Raw genomic sequence first — 24,133 nt, forward strand, 5'->3', positions numbered from 1 at the left:
AGCATATCACTGAGCATTAGGGACATCTAGTGTCCTATTTGTGAACTGCAGTTAATCTGCTAAGCTGAAAGCTGTTGTATCTCCAACAGCGGACGCCTTTTACTGGGCGGGTCATCTTCTGGGCCAGCCGCATATTCTCTTTCCACTCTTCGTAATTCCTGCTCCAGTTCCTGGGCCTCTAGGAAACAGGAGTCGGCATCTGACTCTGATAAGACCTCATACCTATTGGTAGAAACTGCTGTTGTCACTTCCGGTGCCCCTTTCACTTTCTTAGCTGGCTTCTGCACTAAGCTTCACTCAATTTCAGGTTTACGGGTAGACCTATCCTTTTTTTTCCTTCTCTTGTGACCGGGAATGTTCTCCATAGAGACAGGAATTGAAACAGATGAAGTGTGTACAGCCGGCCGCTGATCCTCAGCCTGCTGAACACTGCCTGTCGGTCTGGGGGTAGTCTCCTGGACCTCTGGGTCTACCTTTTCCCTTGTTAAGATAACCCCATTCATGAAGGCTTCCTCCTCTAGATGCTCTGCTGCAGCCAACAGTTCGTCTGCAGATTCCCCACCCATATTATGAAAGGCCTCCGGGCAATCTCTGCGGAAATGGCCAAGCCTATCACATAGATTGCACTTAACTCTCTCATAGGTAGAACTGACGTGGCCAACCTCTCCACAAAGATTACACTTTAGGATTGTACAAACACTCACCACATGGCCAGATTTACCGCATTTTAAACATACCCTGGGCTGACCTGCATAGAAACAAACTCCTCTCTCCCACTCAATGAAAAAGGAGTTTGGCAGGTGATGGGTAGCCTTGTTAGTTTGCCTCAACTTAACCAGAACCCTCCAACCACCAGTCCAGATCCAATCACTGTCTTTAGTTTTTGTCAAACCAGAAACCATTTCACAATGTCTTCTAAGATGTCGATATCCTGGGGGGGTACAGACTCATTCCAGAAAATTATATTAACATTTGCTGTGTCAGGTTTGGAGATGGGAATGAAGATGAAATTTTTTCAATCCTTGTTGTCCCGAAACCTGGTGAAGTCGGCCCAGAATCTGTCTAAGTCAGACATGAGCTTAAAGCTGACATCATAACCTTTTCTATCCAGTATGTCTGAAGACACAGCAATTCCCTTACTACAAACCTTCTATCAGGAAGCCCCTCTCTGGAACCCCTATGCTTAAATCCAACCACATTCCTCCTCCTAAATGCCTGACTAGAATAACTGTTACTGGTGGAAAAAGAAGGGGCCCCATGGCTCCAGGCATTCCGAGGAGGAACATGACCAGATGGACCAGCATTGCCCTGTGGAGCAGGCAGTGGATCAACCAAAGGGGGGAAGTCTTGGGGGTTATTCTGAACTGACTCCTCCATCGCCACATTCTTAGCGCTCTCTGACTGTTGATGACCACATTCAGAATTACTGGCATCAGTATTAGTGACATCAGCATTGCTCATTACATTACTGCTAGCAGCACTGGCCTTATCCACATCTTTACTAGTTCCCCCATTATTACTTCCATCATGAACACCGGTTACCCCACCATGGCTCCCACCATGAGTATTAATGGCAGCAGCAGCACTGTTCTCACAATTCATATGCTGGGAGTCCCCCATGTCACTTCTTTGAGTCTCCTGTACTGTGAATGTCTGCTGGGTTAAACTTACGATCTCACCATTCCCCAGAGCTGAAAGTCCAGCCGCATAATCTGCTCCATCCTGGTGTTGCTTCTCACTGTCCTCCAGAGGCTGCAGAGTCTTCCCTTCAGGAGACACATTTGGTGGCAAGGAGCTTTGGACCAGATCCCCAGAGTCTGACTGTGAAGAAAACTCAGTGCTTCCACTCAACCTCGCCTCAAATCGGTCACAATTCCGGTACACCTCCGCCACTGGTCCCAGTTCTTCCAAAACAGCATCAATGTCCTTTGATACACTGGCCAGTTCAATGCCCAGGGAGTATAATTTACTGTCATATAAGATTTCCCTCTTGGGGATGGCAGCTTTGAGTCTATAGACAGAGTCAATCTGCTTCTGGATTTTACCCTTGGTTTTCCTTAGGGTATCCATTTTCTTAACCAGGAAAGGACTATTATCAGCCAGGTGCAGCACAGGTTCCCGCTTTAACCCCTTCTGCTTCATGTCTGCAGGACGTTTAAACTTCTGATCCACCTTCCCATCACTAGTACTGGGCTGAGGGTCTCCACTGGGTGTAGAATGTTTCCCTGGTGCAGATTGTGGAGAATTATTACCACCCTCACCTTTATTCTGCTGCAGTTTAGAGCGTGATGAACGTTCCTGGTCACTGCCCACCATTATGCACTGCTGTAAGTTCTCTGTAATGATATTTCATTCTAGAGAAGTCGTTGTATATTTGCGGGGAGTACTGGGAGCAACCAATGTCTCTGCTCCACTCTGAGCTGAATGAGCTTTACTCTGCTGTGTTTGCAATGGCTGGCTGCACTGAATTGCACTTCCAGAACTTGAAGCGTGCTGATCAACAATGTTACTTTGCTGAACAGCCTGAACTGTATGGGCTCCACTCTGAGCTGAGTGAGCTCCACTCTGCTGGGCTTGCCGTGACTGCAATGGCTGGCTTTCTTGAACCACGCTTCCAGAGCTTGGACTGTGCTGAACAGACTGGACTGCTTGAGCTGCACTCTGAACTGCTTGAGCTGCACTCTGCTGGGCATGCAGTGACTGACTTCCAGAACTCAGGTTTTGCTGAGTAACATTATCACACTTCTGAACATGCTTCCTCTTATCTGTATTATCGGTACTTTGCATACTGGACTTTCCTTCACAAACATTTCCACATCTACTTACAGTCTCTGCAGATTGCTTTGCATTCCCAGAACTCCGTCCTCCTGCTTCCCCACCAACCACAGCTTCACATGACAGTCCTTGTGTAAACCAAGAAGCTTGGGACTCTCCTGGGAGACATCCCAGCCCAGGGGAGCCCAACCCTGGGCTTGTACCAGACATCAGAGGAGCTCAGCACCACACAGACTACAGCTGCTTCACAAGCAGCCACACCCTCTACACAGCACCACTTCTCTTGTCCTGTATGCTGAGTGTAATTCCCAGTATCTGTTCTTATTCTGTATGTATGGTCTCTGCACAGTACCGGTTCTGTTGTCCTGTATGCTGGGTGTAATTCTCAGTATCTGTTCTTATTCTGTATGTATGAGCTCTACACAGTACCACTTCTCTTGTCCTGTATGCTGAGTATAATTCTCAGTATCTGTTCTTATTCTGTATGTATGGGTTCTGCACAGTACCACTTCTTTTGTCCTGTATGCCAGGTGAAATTCTATGTATCTGTTCTTATTCTGTATGTATGGGCTCCGCACAGTACTACTTCTCTTGTCCTGTATGCTGAGTGTAATTCTCAGTATCTGTTCTTATTCTGTATTTATGGGCTCTGCACAGTACCACTTTTCTTGTCCTGTATACCGGTGTAATTCTCAGTATCTGTTCTTATTCTGTATGTATGGATGTATGGTCTCTACACAGTAACACTTCTTTTGTCCTGTATGCTGAGCGCAATTCTCAGTATCTGTTCCTATTCTGGATGTATGGACTGTGCACAGTACCACTTCTCTTGTCCTGTATGCTGAGCGTAATTCTCGGTATCTGTTCTTATTCTGTATGTTTGGAAATTTTAATTTAGAATATACAGGTCCCTCTAAAAAAAAATAGCATATTGTGATAAAGTTCATTATTTTCTGTAATGTACTGATAAACATTAGACTTTCATATATTTTAGATTCATTACACACAACTGAAGAAGTGCAAGCCTTTTATTGTTTTAATATTGATGATTTTGGCATACAGCTCATGAAAACCCAAAATTCCTATCTCAAAAAATTAGCATATTTCATCCGACCAATAAAAGAAAAGTGTTTTTAATACAAAAAAAAGTCAACCTTCAAATAATTATGTTCAGTTATGCACTCAATACTTGGTCGGGAATCCTTTTGCAGAAATGACTTCTTCAATGCGGCATGGCATGGAGGCAATCAGCCTGTGGCACTGCTGAGGTGTTATGGAGGCCCGGGATGCTTCATTAGCGGCCTTGAGCTCATCCAGAGTGTTGGGTCTTGCGTCTCTCAACTTTCTCTTCACAACATCCCACAGATTCTCTATGGGGTTCAGGTCAGGAGAGTTGGCAGGCCAATTGAGCACAGTAATACCATGGTCAGTAAACCATTTACCAGTGGTTTTGGCACTGTGAGCAGGTGCCAGGTCGTGCTGAAAAATGAAATCTTCATCTCCATAAAGCTTTTCAGCAGATGGAAACATGAAGTGCTCCAAAATCTCCTGATAGCTAGCTGCATTGACCCTGCCCTTGATAAAACACAGTGGACCAACACCAGCAGCTGACATGGCACCCCAGACCATCACTGACTGTGGGTACTTGACACTGGACTTCAGGCATTTTGGCATTTCCCTCTCCCCAGTCTTCCTCCAGACTCAGTCCACTGCTTCCGCAGGTCCCCCAAGGTCTGGAATCGGTCCTTCTCCACAATCTTCCTCAGGGTCCGGTCACCTCTTCTCGTTGTGCAGCGTTTTCTGCCACACTTTTTCCTTCCTACAGACTTCCCACTGAGGTGCCTTGATACAGCACTCTGGGAACAGCCTATTCGTTCAGAAATTTCTTTCTGTGTCTTACCCTCTTGCTTGAGGGTGTCAATGATGGCCTTCTGGACAGCAGTCAGGTCGGCAGTCTTACCCATGATTGCGGTTTTGAGTAATGAACCAGGCAGGGAGTTTTTAAAAGCCTCAGGAATCTTTTGCAGGTGTTTAGAGTTAATTAGTTGATTCAGATGATTAGGTTAATAGCTTGTTTAGAGAACCTTTTCATGATATGCTAATTTTTTGAGATAGGAATTTTGGGTTTTCATGAGCTGTATGCCAAAATCATCAATATTAAAACAATAAAAGGCTTGCACTACTTCAATTGTGTGTAATGAATCTAAAATATATGAAAGTCTAATGTTTATCAGTACATTACAGAAAATAATGAACTTTATCACAATATGCTAATTTTTTGAGAGGGACCTGTATAATAACAGACTGTAACTGTCTGAAATTAGCACAAATACAACAATTACTGACATATTGTCCAGGTCAAAAACATAGCAGTTTAAGAAAAAAAAGTCAAAAATGTAATGTTGCAATATAACTCCTTTCCATAATTCTATACCTCTCCTACATTTCCTAATTTCCAAACACTTTATCCATCCTAACTGAGGTAACACTAAACCTGCAATTTTAATAGAGATAAACTGTTCATTATGCATGGCAACTTTAGTCCTTGCGTGCCAATGATAGTATTTGACTACGGTAATGATTATATACATTGTCCCTCTGTCTACACTGTGTATTGTTGGGGGAACACCGTAAAGCCTGTCTAAGCAACTCAGGTTTCCCAACCTTTGGATCCTAACTCTGGCAGCTACTTCCTTTCAGACTTCATGGCTTCCCCAACAATCCACCAAGAAATGCTCCATGGACTCCTCCCTATTACAACCCAAAGGCTTCTATCAGATGCGGACAGACCTTTCATGTTCCCCCTCACATACATCTTCCCATGGAGAGACAGCCAGGTAATGTCATGAAACTTTAAGGGTAATCTGGGGCTATTCAGCAACTTTAAGCTTTCCTCCAAAGCAGCTGTAGTACAGTCCCTGAGTACAAGTGGAGAACAGAAAAGGGGCCTACGGATCCTCTCATATAACAATTTCCTTGAGCTACTTTCAAGGTAAGACTTCTCAATCCCTCTTCAGAGACTTCAGAGCTGAGTCCCGATATGCTGGGAGATAACCCTGAGCTCATCTCTTCCTCTTGAGTGAACCGCCCTGCATCCAGGACTCTACATGAGGTAATATCCAGGCCTTAACACTGCTTACCCATGGAGAGCAACACTGGAGTCCAAGCACCCAAAATTAACTTTAAGAAACAAAGAATCAAAAACACCTTAGGGTATATATGTCACAATCCACCTGGGGTCTTGCAGTGGAGAGGGAACCCAGTTGCAGTGGAACAGCACTCCCTTACAATCACGACCCTCAGGAGTCCCTGGAAGTGGGAACAGGGCCCCGTAGGGTCTGTGGTGGCACGGAGGCCTTTAATGAAGAGAAGGAGGTAAGGTCGACAACTCTGGAGTCAGGTCTGGCAGGCAATCAAGGAGTATCCACCTGAGGGAGAAAGGATCAGGAACCAGGAACACAGGCAATGCAATTAGCAGACACACAGGAGCAAGGAAAATAACCAAGCACTGACTGGAAGGTGTGCTTGGTTTATATAGGGAGCCAGGATCACATGACCCGACCACCTCCCACCAGTAGGTGGGGCTGCCAGGGGCTATAAAGGGAGGTCAGAGACCCAGCGCCATCTTGGTTTGCTTCATAGAACCTGAGCTTACCAGATCTTCAACTCTCCTCTCTCCCTCTGTGTAAAACACTGTAACCGCATGGCGACCGCCATCTTGCCATGACAGTGTGCCGCTGCAGGCCTCAGAGGTGAGGGGAGGAGAAGGAGCCACCGCAGACCCAGAGGGGGTGTCTCTGCGACCGGCAAGCACCGAGACTCTGTTGCGAGAACGCCGCAGGCGCCCAGACGCAGGTGAGTACGCGGCAGTGCCGTGACAGAGCCCCCTTCCTAAACGCGACCTCAGGGCGCAAAATAGGGTTGGTCGGCCAGGGTGTCTTCTGTGGAAAGCTCTAACCTTGGCAGGTGCATGAACATTCTTAGCTGGCTCCCAGGATCTTTCCTCTGGGCCATACCCTTTCCAGTGGATGAGATACTCCAGATTTCCCCTACGACGTCTGGAATCAAGAATCTCTTGGACTTCAAACTCTTCAGAGCCATCCACAACCACTGGAGAGGGTGGAGCCACAATACGGGAAGGAAATCTGTTGGGTTTCCAAGGTTTTAGGAGGGATACATGAAAAACCGGATGTAACCTGTAGGTGGAAGGGAGATCCAGGCGGACGGCCACAGTAGATAGGATCTCGGTGATAGTGAAAGGTCCTATGTAACGTGGTCCCAACTTCCGTGAGGGGCAAGACAAATGCATATGTTGTGTGGACAGCCAGACTTTGTCCCCTGGCACATAGGTGGGTGCTGGGGACCTTTTCTTGTCTGCATATCCTTTGTAGCATTGTTGTGCTATTTTCAGGGTCTGGTACAACATAGGCTTAAGATGTCTAAGTTTGTTCAGTTGTGAGGCTACATCGGGCACTGTGTTTGGACAAGGTAGCTCTGGAAGGGCACATGGATGGAAACCATAGTTGGCATAAAAAGGTGTCATCTTGCTGGAGTGGTGCATGTGGTTGTTGTAGGAGAACTCTGCTGTGGGAAGCAGAGACAACCAGTCGTCCTGCAGATGTGCAGTGAAACAACGAAGATACTGTTCCAGAATCTGGTTGGTACGTTCTGTCTGGCCGTTGGTCTGAGGATGGTAAGCCGAGGATAAACATCGTTGGATCCTTAGATGACGACAAAAATGGGACCAGAAATGGGAGGTGAACTGGGACCCACGGTCAGTGATGATGGTTTGGGGTAATCCATGTATCCGAAAGATGTTTTGCAGGAACAAGGAGGCAGTCTTTGAAGCAGATGGAAGTCCTACAGAAGGAATGAAATGTGCCATTTTTGTGAATCTATCCACTACCACCATGATGGTGTTGTGTTTGTGTGATAAGGGTAGATCCACAATAAAGTCCATGGCTATGTCGGTCCATGGTCCTCGAGGAACTGCAGGAGGTTGGAGAAGACCCACAGGTTTTATCTTTGGGGTCATTGATCGAGCACATATATCACAAGAAAGGACATAATCCCTGACGTCCGATTTAATAGAAGGCCACCAATAATAACGGCTAATGTTTTCAAATGTCTGGGTAATTCCTCCGTGACCTGCTGAAAGGGTATCATGGAACTGGCCAATTACCTCAGACTGGAGTGAAGGTGGTATATACAGTTGTTCACCATGGTACCATAATCCTTGTTTCTGGATCAGAGGAGGTATCATCACCGGTGGTTGGACCGATGAATTGCGTATACGGTCTAGGAGTGATACCTGTATTGCTAGGAATTGGTTTGGAGGTAGGATGGTGTCTTGGGTTTGACCTGTTGGGTTTGTCTTTTCATACATGTGTGATAGAGCATCTGCCTTTTGATTTTTTGACCCAGGGCGGTAGGTGATCTGCAAATTAAATCTGGAAAAGAATAAAGCCCAGCGGGCTTGACGGGGGCGCAGTCTCTTAGCAGTACGTAGGTACTCTAGATTACGGTGGTCTGTATATACAGTTACAGGTAAGGGTGCTCCTTCAAGGAGATGGCGCCATTCCTCTAGAGTGTTTTTGACAGCAAGAAGTTCCCTTTCGCCCACGTCATAGTTTATTTCAGCGGGTAGGAGTTTTCGTGAGTAGAATGCCACGGGGTGAAGTCGATCATCCCTCTCACCTCTTTGGGACAGGATACCCCCAATGGCAATATCGGAGGCATCAACTTCAAGGAAGAAGGCCTTTGTAGAATCGGGCTGGATGAGAATAGGAGCCTGGGTAAACAGTTCTTTTAGTTTCTCAAAGGCCTCTTGAGCTTGGTTGGTCCATGTGAACAGGTTGTGGCTTTTTGTCAGGGCTGTAATGGGGGAGCATACCTGGGAAAAACCTCTGATAAAACGTCTATAGAAATTGGCAAACCCAATGAAGCGCTGTACAGACTTCTTGTCCTTAGGGATAGGCCACTCCAGGATAGCTGTGATCTTACGAGGGTCCATTTGTATTTGCCCCGGAGAGATCAAGTACCCCAGGAATTGCACAGATTCTGTATCAAAAACACATTTCTCCAACTTGGCATAGAGTCTGTGCTCACGGAGACGGAGAAGTACCCTTCTCATATGCTCATTATGTTCAGCAGAAGAATAGGAGAAGATCAGGATGTCGTCTAGATATATTACGACAAAAGAATCCAGTATATCACGGAAGACATCATTCAGAAAGTGCTGGAATGTGGCCGGGGCATTGCAGAGCCCGAAGGGCATGACGAGATATTCAAAATGTCCGTAGCGTGTCCTGAATGCTGTCTTCCACTCATCCCCCTTGCGTATGCGGACCAGGTTATATGCCCCTCTTAGGTCTAGTTTCGAGAAAATCTTTGCTTTCCTTAATCGATCTAGGAGCTCAGGTATCAGAGGTAAAGGATATCGATTTTTAATAGTGATGTTATTCAAGGCACGGTAGTCAATACATGGGCGAAGACCTCCATCTTTCTTACCAACAAAAAATATACCTGCTCCTGCTGGTGACGTGGAAGGTCTGATGAAACCTTTGGCGAGGCTGTCAGAAATGTACCCTTTGAGGTGCGCGAGTTCAGTTTCCGACAGAGGGAATACACGTCCATAGGGGATAGGGGCACCTGGGAGCAAATCGATTGGACAATCATATGGACGTCTTGGGGGCAACTGATCTGCATTCTGTTTGTTGAAGACATCCTGGAATTCTTTGTATTTGTCTGGCAAGATAACTGGAGGGTCAAGGTTTATCGTGAGTAGATGCGTGGGTGCCTCTTTTAAGCAAGTGGTGGTGCAAAAGGTGGAAGAGAAGGTGAGAGTACCCTTAATCCAGTCTATCGCTGGATTGTGGGCGCGAAGCCAGGGAAGGCCGAGGATGAGTGGGAATATTGGTGAGGGTACAATATCCAAATTGATAGTCTCTTTATGGTGACCAAGTAGGAGACAGATGGGACCGGTTTCATGTAGTACGGGTCCAGTTTTGATAGGAGTCCCATCTACCACGAATAGGGATAACGGCCGTGACTTAAGTTGCATAGGCAGATGATGTGATCGGACCAAGGTCTGGTCTATGAAACACCCGCTGGCTCCGGAGTCGATGAAGGCCGTAATCTGGAGATCTCTACTTCCCCACTGGAGAGAAAGAGAAACAGACAAGTAAGAAGAGGTGGCTGGAACAGTAGAAGTCCAGGAAGAAGGGGCTAAGGAACCCTTACCAGGTGAGGTTGTGGGTCGGACGGGGCATGACCGGAGTTGGTGATCGGCTTTCCCACAATAGAGACAAAGTCCTTGAGAACGGCGTCTCTTGCGTTCTTCTTCCGTTAGTGGACGGCGAACCATGCCTATTTGCATAGGTTCCTCGGATGAGGAAGAGGACAGAGAAGCAGAAGGCATAGGGCCTGGGGAATCCAAGGACCGGAGATTAGCTGGAGCCTGTCTCTCACTTCTTCGTTCACGGAAGCGTCGGTCTAATTGGGTGACTAGGAGGATCAGATCCTCCAAGGAAGGGGGTACCCCAACTCTGGCTAATTCATCTTTTAAGGCCTCGGATAGTCCTAGTCGGTACTGTTCTATCAGGCCAGTTTTATTATAACCAGTGTCAGACGCCAACTCCCGGAAATCCGTGGTGTAATCCTCCACAGGTCTTCTTCCTTGCCGGAGGGAACGGAGGGCTGAGCGAGCAGCGGAGGGTCTCAAAGGGTCATCATATAATGTACGCATAGCTGCGGCAAAAGAGTCCCAGGTCTCCAGTATTGGACTCTTTGAGTGCAGGAGTTGGTGTGCCCAGGTTTGTGGTTGACCTGACAGCAAGGCAATGGTTGTGCGGACCTTCACGTAATCATTGGGGTAGGTGCGTGGTTTTAGGACGAAGAGTAGTTCACAAGCTGTGATGAATGATCGCAGTTCAGACTTCTTTCCAGTAAACTTGTCAGGCATAGGAATGGCTGGTTCTGGGAATGCAGTTAGTACTGGACCAGTGGCTGGGGGTGAGTCTGGAAGGGGTACAGACTGAGCCCTTCTTTGTTCATGTTGAAGAAGCATAGCGTTACTGGCTTGTAGATCTTGGACGGCTTGAGCCAAGGCTGTCATCTGTTGGGTGAGAGCAGTAATAGCTTCGGCTGTTCCTGCGGGTTCCATTTTTGCGGCTTGGTTATTATGTCACAACCCACCTGGGGTCTTGCAGTGGAGAGGGAACCCAGTTGCAGTGGAACAGCACTCCCTTACAATCACGACCCTCAGGAGTCCCTGGAAGTGGGAACAGGGCCCCGTAGGGTCTGTGGTGGCACGGAGGCCTTTAATGAAGAGAAGGAGGTAAGGTCGACAACTCTGGAGTCAGGTCTGGCAGGCAATCAAGGAGTATCCACCTGAGGGAGAAAGGATCAGGAACCAGGAACACAGGCAATGCAATTAGAAGACACACAGGAGCAAGGAAAATAACCAAGCACTGACTGGAAGGTGTGCTTGGTTTATATAGGGAGCCACCTCTCACCAGTAGGTGGGGCTGCCAGGGGCTATAAAGGGAGGTCAGAGACCCAGCGCCATCTTGGTTTGCTTCATAGAACCTGAGCTTACCAGATCTTCAACTCTCCTCTCTCCCTCTGTGTAAAACACTGTAACCGCATGGCGACCGCCATCTTGCCATGACAGTGTGCCGCTGCAGGCCTCAGAGGTGAGGGGAGGAGAAGGAGCCACCGCAGACCCAGAGGGGGTGTCTCTGCGACCGGCAAGCACCGAGACTCTGTTGCGAGAACGCCGCAGGCGCCCAGACGCAGGTGAGTACGCGGCAGTGCCGTGACAATAATTTTCAACCCACCTGCTTTCTTCTGCAGGTAAATAACACCCCTTTTTATTGGATTTAGTCTATTACCCCAGAAGAGCTGAAAAAACATACTATAGAGCCTAGTGGGGAAATATTCTGGCAATGGAAAAAGCCATAGAGACATAAAGAAAGAAAGGAACCAAATAAGTCTTCAACATTGTGACCCTTTCTCTGTAGGTCATCTTGCAAGTCTTCCATCACATCACTGAACCTTTGCATTTCCAGCATCCAATTTCTCCTCCCAGTTTAGCCTGGCATTATCCTCCCTTCCAAAGGTAACCCCTAAGATCTTAAAATAACTTGAAGCTTTTGCAAACTGTGGCTGGAGACAATGTTTAGAGAAAGTCCTGCCATCACAGCAAAGAGGAGTAAAAATAAGGCTCCCATCATTATAAGGCTCCCATCGTTATAATCTAGGACCAGAGTCGCTCTGCCGACTACCAGTTTCCATATCAGATTCTGCAGCTACAGGAGCAGGGGGTGTATGCCTTTTAGTGGGCAGGTCATCCTCTGAGTCAGCCGCATTTTCCCTTTACACTCTTTTTAACTCTTGCTCCAGTTCCTGTGCTTCTAGAAAACAGCAGTCGGCATCTGACTCTGATAAGACATCCTACCTGTTGGTGGAAACTGCCTTCCCCGCTTCTGGTGCCCCTTTCACTTTCTTTGCTGGCTTCTGCACTAAGGTTCAGTCACTTTCAGGTTTACGGGTAGACTTATCTTTTTTCTTCCTTCTCTTTTGACTCGGAATGTCCTTCACAGGGACAGGAACCGAAACAGACGAAGAGTGCACAGCTGGCCGCTGATCCTCAACCCTCTGAACACTATCCGTCCGCTCGGGGGTAGTTTCCTAGACCACTGGGTCCACCTCCTTCCCAGCCAAGATAACCCCATTCATATACACCATTACCCACTGGATAACAGAGCAGGAGTGGAAAGGAGCCACTTGGATTTATGACAAGGCACATGTTATGAGATTTTGAGATTCGCTGGGCACTGGGAAAGGACAGGAAGCTGATCCATCATAGGCAGTCTATACACCATTACCCACTGGATAACAGAGCAGGAGTGGAAAGGAGCCCCTTGGATTTCTGACAAGGCACATGTTATGAGATTTTGAGGTGAGCGACTAGCACACCCAGAGGGGTACATAAGAGAGAAGAAGCACCCCACTATTTAGGCACGGTGTTAGGTGAAGGGTCAACACCTTTAGGATTTCCCTATTTGGATACACCACTGGACTATTTGTTGAATTTTCTTCTGAGCAACTAGGACATTGCTTTTAATATACTGAATGAATTTATGCACATTTTTTTATGCACTGAGCACTTTTACCTGTCACTTGATGTATTTATGTTTTTTTAGAGTAGAGTGGTGTTGTATAATTTATCATCTTTTCAACCACAAATTACACTTATCTATTTTACACTTGATGGTTTTATATGTTAATTATAGCACTTAATCTTATTTATTTATTCATGTACTGTTTACACTAATACACTTGATTGAAACAATATTATTTTATAATTTTCCCCACTTGTAGAGGGATTTCATTATAAATTTTACACTTTAATCCATAATTTTTGTATTGCACACCTGAATTTGATCAAGTACTTATTGGAAGACTAGCCATAATACTTCCCAGAAGCGCAGTATCCCCCACCCCTTATTATAACAACCTATTGACTGTGCGGTTGGGGGGCAAACATCCCGCTAAGTGTCGAGAAAGTTCAGGTGTTAGGCGAGTACCTGAATGGGCGATGTTTAGGCCAAACTTATGCTCGGCCCAAACCGTTCACCTATCCCTAGTGGTGCCTGTACACTGAAACCCCTCACAGTTACTCTTGCTGGATGCAGGAATGGGCCCTGCTGTTAAAAAAATTGAAAAAAAAATTGAAATCACATGCATCGCTGTACAGGTGCAGAAAAATTGGGCCTGGGGTGTTGGCGGTCCTTGAACACTGTAACCCCTCAGTTACTTTTTCTGGGTGCAGGAACGGGCCCTGCTGTATAAAATTTATAAAAAAAATTAAATTGTAAAGCGCTGCGCAAACTGTTGGCGCTATGTAAATCATGTATAATAATAATAATAAATTACATGCACCTGTCAAACAGGTGCAGAAAAATTGGGCCTTGGGTGTTGGTGGTGCCCTAAACCAAAAACATTGTTGGAAGCTAGCATGATCAAGATTCAGACATAGCATAGGCAGTCTTCAAGGGATCCCAGATTCCTAGAAAATTCAATCAGTTACATCAACATCAGGGGCTTGACAGCTGCTGTTGATCCAGGACTGATTCATTTTGATAAATGTCAGCTGGTCAATGGAGTCTGTGGACAGATGCACTCATTATCTGTCACAAAACCTCCAGCAGCACTGAATGTCCATTCGGAAAGCATGCTGGAAGCAGGATAGGCCAGTAGTTCCATTTCATATTGAGCAAGTGGTCCATCCTAAAGACCCAGTAATCCAGTGGATGCTCAGTTGGAAAGGTCTCCAACTCTGCTTCTGCCCCTAGATAATCCTGCACCATATGATGCAGACGCTGCTGATGGTTGCTTAAACCTTACAGCCCTGGGTACTGAGGACTAAAGAATTGTTTAAAGGCATTGGTCAGCCGGCCGCCTTCTCCACCGCTCCTCCTTTGACCGAACGAAGCCTCAGAAACACGTTGTCCAGTGTCTAGAAAGGTGTTACGCAAATTTTTCTTCAAGGCGTCCTCAAGATATTTCACCCTTTGCTCCCTCTGTGAAGACAGGATGAACTCTGCAACTTTACTCTTGTAACATGGCTCAAAAAGGGTTGCCAACCAGTAATGATCCCTCTCCTTGATACCACGAATCCTTGGGTCCTTTCACAGGCTTTGCATAATGAGGGAGCCCATGCAACATAAGTTTGAGGAGGCATGAGGGTCCTCTGACAATGTCATGAGCAACCTCTCCCCAGCCACGTACAACTCTGTATGTTATCCTCTACATCCATGCTGCCACAATCCTCCTCCTCTTCCTCCTCCTCCTTTTCCTCCTGTGTGTTTTGTGGCCCTGTAGAAATGGTATCTGAATAAAGGGGGCCTTGTGAGGAAAGGAAGTCCTCCTCTTCCACTCGCTGTTCTGCCTCAAGTGCCCTGTCCATGATTCCAAAAATTGTGTGCTCCAGCAGGAAGACTAGAGGGATAGTATCACTGATGCATGCATCGTCACGTCTCACCATTCTTGTGGCCTCCTCAAATGGTGACAGAACAGTGCATGCATCTTTTATCAGCAGCCACTGGCTGGACGAAAGGAAGCCAAGCTCCCCTGAACCTGTCCTTGTACTATAACCACACAGATACTCATTGATAGCCCTCTGCTGGGTGTGCAACTGCTACAGCATTGTCAATGTTGAGTTCCACCTGGTAAGCATGTTACAAATGAGGCGGTTGGTGGGCAGGTTGAATGTCAGCCACCTGAGCACTGGCATTGTATGACTGCCGAAAATGGCCAAAGACTTTTCTGGCCTGTCTCAGAAGATCTTGTAAGCCCGGGTACCTGTTCAAGAAAGGCTGCACCACCAAATTCAGGACACGTGCCAAACATGGAACATGTGTCAAGTGTCCCTGTCAAAGGCAGAGAGAAGGTTGTGTAATTGTCACATACAACCATTCCTGGCTCAAGCTGCCATGGCGTCAACCACCATCTGAGCCTGCCCCTGCAGAGCTGACAGAACCTCTGGCTCCTTGTGGCTCCTGTCCCCTAGACACATCAACTGAAGCCCTGCATGGCATCTTTTAGCCTGACTGCTTGCGTAGCCCCTTGAACTCTTAAGGAGCACTGCTGGTTCAGAGGACAATTTAGCAGAAGAGGCCATAGAGGAAGAAGAAGACGAGGGGGTGGTAGAATCACCACCAGCTTTTTGGAGGCGTGGTGGCGGAACAAGCTCCAGCACTGAACCCTGTCCTACATCCTTCCCAGCTGTCAGCAGAGTAACCCGGTGTGCCGTGAAGGAAATGTAATGTCCCTGACCATGCCGGCTGAACCATGAATCAGCAGTAATGTGAACCTTCATGCTGACTGCTCTGTCAAACAAGGCCAAAACATTGCCTTTCACATGATGGTACAGAGCTGGAATCGCCTTATGTGAAAATAATTTTCTTTTTGGAGCCTGCCACTGGGGTACAGCACATTCTGCAAATTCATGAAAGGCTGCTGAATCTTCCAGATGAAAAGGCAGCAGTTGTAGTGCTAGAAATTTGGCCAAGCTAGCATTTATTTCAATAGTTTTTATTGAAGTTTAAACATAACAAATCAATAAATCAACAAGCTCACAATTATACAATGTAGGAGAATAATTGCTTGTTAAATCAAAAATTATACTGAGTTTCTTGTAAAGGGTATATAAGTACTTATGCATATTACATGGTGTACATTCAACATTGTAAGCTCGATTGAGATGGTTGGGAAGGAAGAAGATGGGGGGTTAACGGAGTGAACAGTTATTATAACATAAGTAGTTTATATGTAACAAAACCAGTACCAATTATCATAACTTTTCTGTTTTCTAATAAGTTATCATACTAAAACCGTACAGTTAGGATTTTGGAACCATACAGCCCATGTTTTAGTAAACTTGGAAAGAGAAGAGGATCTTATAGCAAAGTGTATTTCCATCTCACATTGGTATTTAAGATCTGAGATTATATTTGAGAATGAAGGAATCGAGTTGGATTTCCAGAGTTTAGTGATGTTGAATTTTGCTGTGTATAGTAGGTGTATAATAATTGTTCTGGAGTTGGGAGGGAATTGTTCCTCATCTAGGTGAAGTAATGCTAGCCTGGGATCTGCCTGAGTAATTTTGCCTGTGATTTCAGGGATTAATGTAAAGATTTTATTCCAAAAAGATTTGATTGATTTACATGACCAAATGATGTAAAATAAGGAGCCTGTTTCATCGCAGGATCTTTAACAGCGTGATGGATGAGTAGGGTATATTTTAGAAAGTTTAGGAGGGGTTAGATACCATTTTGTGAAAAATGTATAAGTATGCCTCCCAATGATTGGCACAGTGGGATGCTTTAAATGAAGATATAAAGGCCTTTTGCCACGCTGATTCTGGGATGGTCTGTTCTAGGACTAAGTCCCATTTGAAGAGGGAGGGGGTTTTAACCACTTTACCACCGGAGGATTTTGCTGTCTTACGTCCAGGCCACTTTTTGCGATTCGGCACTGTGTGACTTTAACTGACAATTGCGCGGTCATGCGATGCCGTACCCAAATGAAATTTATGTCCTTTTTTTCCCACAAACAGAGCTTTCTTTTGGTGGTATTTGATCACCTGTGCGATTTTTACTTTTTGCGCTATAAACAAAAAAAGAGCGTTTATTTTGAAAAAACAACAATATTTTTAACATTTTTTTGTATGAAATTCCCCCCCCCCCCCAAAAAAAATGTAAAAAACACATTTTTTTTTAATTTTTGGCCAATTTGTTTTCTGCTACCTATGTTTGGTAAAAAAAAAATCACAATAAGCGTATTTTGATTGGTTTGCGCAAAAGTTATTGCGTTTACTAACTAAGGGAAAGATTTCTGTCATTTTTGGTGTTTTTTTTTTTTAACGGGACTGTGACATTGCGGCGGACAGATCGGACCCCTGACTGACATTTTTGACACTTTTGGGGTTACCAGTGACATTACTGCAGTAATCAGTGCTATATATATGCACTGTTACTGTAAAAATGACACTGGCAGGGAAGGGGTTAATTTTATTGGAGAGGGAGGGGTTAATGTATGCCTAGTGCTTACTGACGTGTGTGGGGGGAGGTGACTGAGTGAGTCAGGGACAGATCGGATGTTCAGCTATGCTGAACACTGCGATCTGTCACTCCCTGTCACTGAGGAGATCCGCCCGCTCTGTTTACACAGGCGGGCGGATCTCCAAACTAGATTCCCCGACGATGGGGGAAGAGCAGCGGCGATCGCCGCCGCTCCTCCCCTGGCCCGACTACCGCTGTGAATGAAAACAGCGGGAGCGTGCCTCCTGCGGCGCGCAGGCGCCGCCTACAGGGGGAGGAGTCCAGCGACATAGGTCTACGTCGCTGGACGGGATCGTGCCACATTGCCGCAGTAGCAGCAATGTGAGCGGTCCTAAAGTGGTTAATCGGGAGTGTTTTTTATGGGAAAAGTTGGAATCAAACTGGGATATTCCTTTACCTGGGTATTTACTTGCGTGAAAGAATTGGTAAGGTAGTAATGTATGAGTGGTCTCAGGGGATAGTTTATGGTGTTTAAGGCAATGATGGATTCTTAGATAAGTAAAGTAATCGGACTTAAGGAGTTTAAATTTGGTTTGGAGATAGGGAAACAGTGCTAGGTTGTCATTTGTATAGAGGTCTCGTATGAGTTGTATTCCTTTGGTTTTCCATTTAGGAATTTTGTCATTCCATGGAAGATGTCAATGGTTAATGGTATTGATCTATGTTCTGGAGTATTATAAGAAAGAAGGTTAGACCAGGCTTCAAGAGATGCTTTAATGCACGGGTGGTTTATATTGGCGGGATTAATGTTTAGAGAGTTAAGGAGCAGGGTTTCTTGGGGGTGAGAGAGGTTTAAAAAGTAACGGTTCCATTGTGGTCCAAATTTTTTCTTTAGTAGGATGCCACCAAAAGTAAAGTTGGTCTAAAAGAGTAGCTTGGTGGTAATAGCGAATATGGGGAAAGCTCGCACCTCCATTGGTTGAGGGGCATAGTAATAAGTGGGTGACGCATCTAGGTGTTTTGAATTCCCATACATATTGGTTGAATATTTTTTGGATATCATGAAGAAGTTTGGAGGATAGAGGTATGGAGAGGGTTCTAAATAGGTAGAGTAGTTTGGGTAAAATAAACATTTTCAGTACTGCAATACGGCCTATTTTAGATAAACCAGTTGATCTAAAAGATGATAGATCTTTAGGCAAGGATTGTAAGAGAGGTTTAAAGTTATAATCAAAAAGCTGAGTGGTGTTGGGGGTTAGGTTGATTCCTAAATATGGAATTGAATGATTGGCCCATATGAAAGGGAAAGTCTTAAGGCCCGTACACACGTACCGATCGTCGTCATACAAACGTCGGCGGACGAAAGATCTGCCGATTGTACGCTTGTTAGTATGGTGCCTCCGACAGCTGTCTGCGCACATTCTGCGGACAAGAGTCTTTCTTGCAAACATAAAAATTTTTGTATGCCGACACCAGAACGGACGATTGTTCGCCAGTCAGTACAGAAATCAGCCGACAGACCGCAGATTTGCAAGACTGGGCATGCTCAGAAAAGAAAAAACACAGGGAAAGTTAACCATTACATGACATCACTTCTGCAGTCAGCTGAAGTCGGCGGACAAAATTCTTGTGCTGTCTTTGCACTTTTCAACAGACATCGACATCCCGGGGAGAAAAGACGAACGTTTGTATGACGACGATCGGTACGTGTGTACGGGGCTTGAGTGAGGTTCTGTTGGGTCTGAAGAGGTGTGCGGAGGTTTAAGATCAGCGATTTCGTTTTGTATAATTTGTAGTAGGAGACTTTAACATATTGGGTTAGGATGGAGCGTATGGCGGTGAGAGACTGGGTTGGGTTGGTAATTATTAATATAATATCGTCTGCGAACAGTCTGATTTTGTGTTCAGTGTCCTCAAAAGGGATACCTGCAATTAAGGAATTCTCTCTAATTTTAGTAGCTAATGGTTCTACAAGGAGTGCAAAAATGATGGGGGAAAGTAGGCATCTTTGTCATGTACCATTGATAATGTCGAAGGGTTTCGGCATTGCACCTTCTGAAAGGACTTTTGCTGAAGGAGAAGAGTAGAGGGAAAGAATGGCTTTCTGGAGTCAGTCTGTAATACCAAACTTTTGTAAAACTGCCTGTAGAAACCCCGAGTGTAGAAACCCCCTGTCTAGAGATAGATCAGGGTGTATCAGGAATGGAAGGAATTAACCCTTGAGCAATTACTTTGGCATAGAGTTTAATATTGGTGTTTATAAGAGATATAGGTCTGTAGTTTTGTACATGCTCTGGGTCCTTACCTGGTTTGGATATAGTTGTTATCACAGATTGTAACATTACTTTAGGGATGGAGCCAGAGGTCGCAACATAATTGAAGAGGTCAGTTAGGTGGGGGGAAAGAATTGTGGCAAATTGTTTGCAATACTCATTAATGTAACCATCACCCCCTGGGGCTTTGTTTGATGGGATAGTTTTAATATTTTTTTTTCTATTTTTCTGCGGATGAGAATGAGTGAGATAAAGTTTGAATTTGGGATGGGGATAATGTGAGAAGTCATATTTAGTGAAGGAAGGTCTGCATTGATTCAGGGGTGGATTGGTGGGTAGCTGTGGACAAGGAGCTTGTGGAAAAGGCCATTTTGGCAGCTGCAGTAGAAGGCAAACTAGTATGAGCCTGGGTGACAGTGGATGAGGAGGATGAGGACAGCTTAGTTATCCACTCCAACAACTCTTCTGCATGTTGTGGCTCAATAACGCGGCCAACACCGGAAAGAAAGGATAAGCGTGCCCCGCCTGCAACGGATGCACCATGTCCGAGACCAACTCTTTTCACTGTGGACACAGAGGCTGCTTGCCCTCTTTTAGTGGCCTGTGAGCGTCTGCCTCTCCTTTTTGGCCTTTCAGACATGATGGGGATTTTGTGAGGGGTTTTGTAATGTTTTATAATGCAGAAGGAATAGCACCTACGACGCAGAAGGGGGGACATCGATTATGCCCTAAACATTATTAGTGCTGCTATGCCACAAAAAAAATCACTGCTGACGCAGAAGGAATAGCACCTGCAACACAGAAGGGGGAGTACTAATATTGCAGAAACAGGACCTGATGCTGCAAAAAAAAAAAAAGAAAAAAATATATATATTCATGAAAAAAAAATGGGATCAGTGGGGTGACACAGATGTGTTGTATACAAAAACACTTCAGTGGCACCAATACACTTTGTTAAACAATAATCAGCACAGCACTACACTACACTTACTGCATTAAACTGTGCTACACGAGAATCAGCCCTACACTACACTGCACTGACTGTACTACACTGTGGTACACAAGAATGAGCACACAACTACACTACACTACACTGGCTGCCTTAAACTGAGTGAAAGCACAATCCACTAACTACCTGCCTAATCTCCACTCCCAAAACACTACACAGGGCTGCCGTGTAAGCAGCCTTATATAGTGTGGGGTGTGGCACCCTGCCTTTGGCCAATCATGGCTCTGACAGGATATTGTGCTGTATTTGGCCAAAGCATACAGGTCAGGTGCATGCTTTGGCCAATCACAAGCACTTAATGCATTGCAAATGTGCTGTGCATTATGAGGCACTCGTTGGCGAGCTAACTTACTGCTGAGCACCCCGGGTGTTCGGGTGTTCAGCGAACACAAGAAACTCGATGTTTGACTCAAAAATAAAGCCCATCACTAACTGGGAATGTTCTTCACAGAGACAGGAACTGAAACAGATGAAGAGTGCACAGCCGGCAGCTGCTCATCAGCCTGCTGAACACTGTCCGGCCATCCAGGGGTAGTCTCCAGGGCCACTGGGTCCACCTCATTCCTAGTCAATATAGCCCCATTCATTGAGGACTCCTCCTCTAGACATTCTGCTGCAGCCAACAGTTCATAGTCTGCAGATTCCTCACCCATGTTATGAAAGGCCTCTTGGTAATCTCTGTGGAAATGGCCAAGCCTACCACATAGATTGCACTTAACTTTTTCACAGGTAGAGCTGATATGGCCAACCTCCCCACAAAGATTACACTTCAAGATCATACAAATGCTCGACACATGGCCAGATTTACCGCATTTAAAACATAACCTGGGCTGACCTGCATAGAAGTAAACTCCTCTCTCCTGCCCAATAAAAAAGGAGTTTGGCAGGTGAGGGGTAACATTGTTAGTTTGCCTCAACTTAACCAGCACCCTCCAACCACCAGTCCAGATCCCATCTGTTTTTGTCAAATCAGAAACCATTTCACAATGTCTTCTAAGCCAGATGACATGGGGGGGGGGGGGCACGGACTAATTTCAGAAAATTATATTAACATTTGTTGTGTCAGGTTTGGAGATGAAAATGAAGCTGGCATCATACCCTTGTCTATCAGGGAGACTGATGATTGCCAGTATGTTTGCAGGCACAAACCCCATCAGCTGACACAACAACTCCGTTACTACAAACCTCCTATCAGGGAGCTCCTCTCTAGAACACCTATGCTTAAATCTGACCTTGTTTCTCCTCTTAAATGCCTGACTAGAATAACTGTTACTGGTGGAAAAAGAAGGGGCCCCATGGCTCTAGGCATTCTGAGAAGGGACATGACCACATGGAGCAGCATTGCCCTGTGGAGCAGGTGGTGGATCAACCAAAAGTGGGGGAAGTCATGGGGGTTATTCTGAACTGACTCTTCCATCGCCACATTCTCAGAGCTCTCTGACTGTTGATGACCCTATTCGGATATACTGGCATCAGAATTATTCACCACATCGATATTAGTGACAGCAGCATTGCACATCACATCCATACTAGCAGCATCCTTACCAGTTAACCCAGGGTTACCCCCATCATGAACACCAGTCTCCCTAGCATTGCTTCCACCATGAGTATTAGTGGCAGCCGCACTGTTCTCACAGTCCATATGCTCGGAGTCCACCATGTCACTCCTCTGAGTCTCCTGTAGTGTGAATATCTGCTGGGTTACACTGATGTTCCCGCTATCCCCCAGAGCTGTAAGCCAAGCAGGAAAACCAGCTCCAACCTGGTGTTGCACTTCACTGTCTTCCAGATGCAGCAGAGTGTTCCCTTCAGGAGACACATTTGGTGGCAGCGTGCATTGGACCAGACTCAGTCCTTCCACTCAATCTTGCATCAAATCGGTCACGATTCCAGTACACCTCTGCCACTGGTCCCAATTCTTCCAGAACAGCATCAATGTCCTTTGATACACTGGCCGGTTCAATGCCCAGGGAGTTTAGTTTACTGTCATATAAGATTTCCTTTTTTAGGGTTGGCAGCTTTGAGTCTATAGACAGAGTCAATCTGCTTCTGTATTTTAGCTTTGGTTTTCCTCAGTCTCCATTCTCTTTACCAGGAAAGGAATCTTATCAGCCAGGTGAAGCACAGGTTCCGGCTTTAACCCTTTCTGCTTCATTTCTGCAGGACGTTTGAAATCTTGATCCACCTTTCTATCATCAGTACTGGGCTGAGGGTCTCCGCCGGGTAAAGAATGTTTCCATGGGGCAGATTGTAGAGAATTATTATCACCCTCACCTTTATTCTGCTGCCAGTTAGAGCGTGATGAACGTTCCTGGCTGCTGCCCGCCATTATGCACTGTTGTGAGTTCTCTTTAATGTTTTTTTGTTCTAGAGAAGTCATTGTATATTTGCAAGGAGTACTGGGAGCAACCAATGTCTCTGCTCCACTCTGAACTGGATGAGCTTTACTTTGCTTGGCTTGCTGTGGTTGCAATGGCTGGCGGCTTTGAGTTGCACTTCCAGAACTTGGAGTGTGCTGAGTGACAGTATTACTTTGCTGAACAGACTGAGCTGAGTGAACTCCACTCTGCTGGGCTTGCAATGGCTGACTGCCTTGAATCATGCTTCCAGAACTTGGACTGTGCTGAACGTTATTATTACATTGCTGAACAGACTGGACTGATTGTTCTAGAGAAGTCCTTGTATATTTGCAAGGAGTACTAAGAGCTACAGATGTCTCTGCTCCACTCTGAGCTGAATGAGCTCCACTCTGAACTGAATGAGCTTTACTTTGCTTGGCTTGCTGTGGTTGCAATTGCTGGCTGCCTTGAGTTGCACTTCCAGAACTTGGAGTGTGCTGAGTGACAATGTTAGTTTGCTGAACAGACTGAGCTGTATGTGCTCCACTTTCAACTGAGTGAGCCCCACTCTGCTGGGCTTGCCGTGGCTGCAACGGCTGGCTGCCTTGAGTTGGACTTCCAGAACTTGGAGTGTGCTGAGTGACAGTATTACTTTGCTGAACAGACTGAGCTGAGTGAGCTTTACTCTGCTGGGCTTGCAATGGCTGGCTGCCTTGAATCATGCTTCCAGAGCATGGACAGTGCTGAGCATTATTACATTGCTAAACAGACTGGATTTATTGAGCTCCACTCTGAACTGAGTGAGCCCCACTCTGCTGAGCTTGCAATGACTGACTTCCAGAACTCAGGTTTTGTTGAATAGTGTATTTCTCAATATCTGTTCTTATTCTGTATGTATGGACTCTGCACAGTGCCACTTCTCTTGTCCTTTATGCCAGATGTAATTCTCGGTATCTGTTCCTATTCTTTATGTATGTCTACTGCACAGTACTACTTCTCTTGTCCTGAATTCTGGGTGTAAGTACTGTATCAGTATTTCTCTTATGTCCTCTGACAGACGCAGCTCTCAATGCTTCTTCACTAATGGGCCATGGGCCATGCGTCCACAGGAGTAGACTAGACAGTGAAAAGCTTTCACTCTACACGCCCATAGGGGTTGTCATTCAC

General features: G+C 45.8%; 1 protein-coding gene and 1 pseudogene across 2 annotated transcripts in view; one reads left to right on the top strand and one right to left on the bottom strand.

Moving 5' to 3' along the window:
* Window positions 1-24,133, top strand: part of LOC309549025 (cytochrome P450 2K1-like) — a 75,239-nt gene that overhangs the window by 24,930 nt on the left and 26,176 nt on the right. The window lies entirely within an intron of this gene.
* On the bottom strand, window positions 294-22,287 carry LOC309550102 (annotated as a pseudogene). The gene is made up of 3 exons: window positions 22,114-22,287; window positions 21,726-21,928; window positions 294-1,103 (listed from the first exon to the last, which is right to left on the bottom strand). The product of its transcript is annotated as an uncharacterized misc_RNA (transcript).

This window comes from Pelophylax lessonae, assembly GCF_965119305.1.
Source record: "Pelophylax lessonae genome assembly, chromosome: 3".
Lineage (NCBI taxonomy): Eukaryota > Metazoa > Chordata > Amphibia > Anura > Ranidae > Pelophylax > Pelophylax lessonae.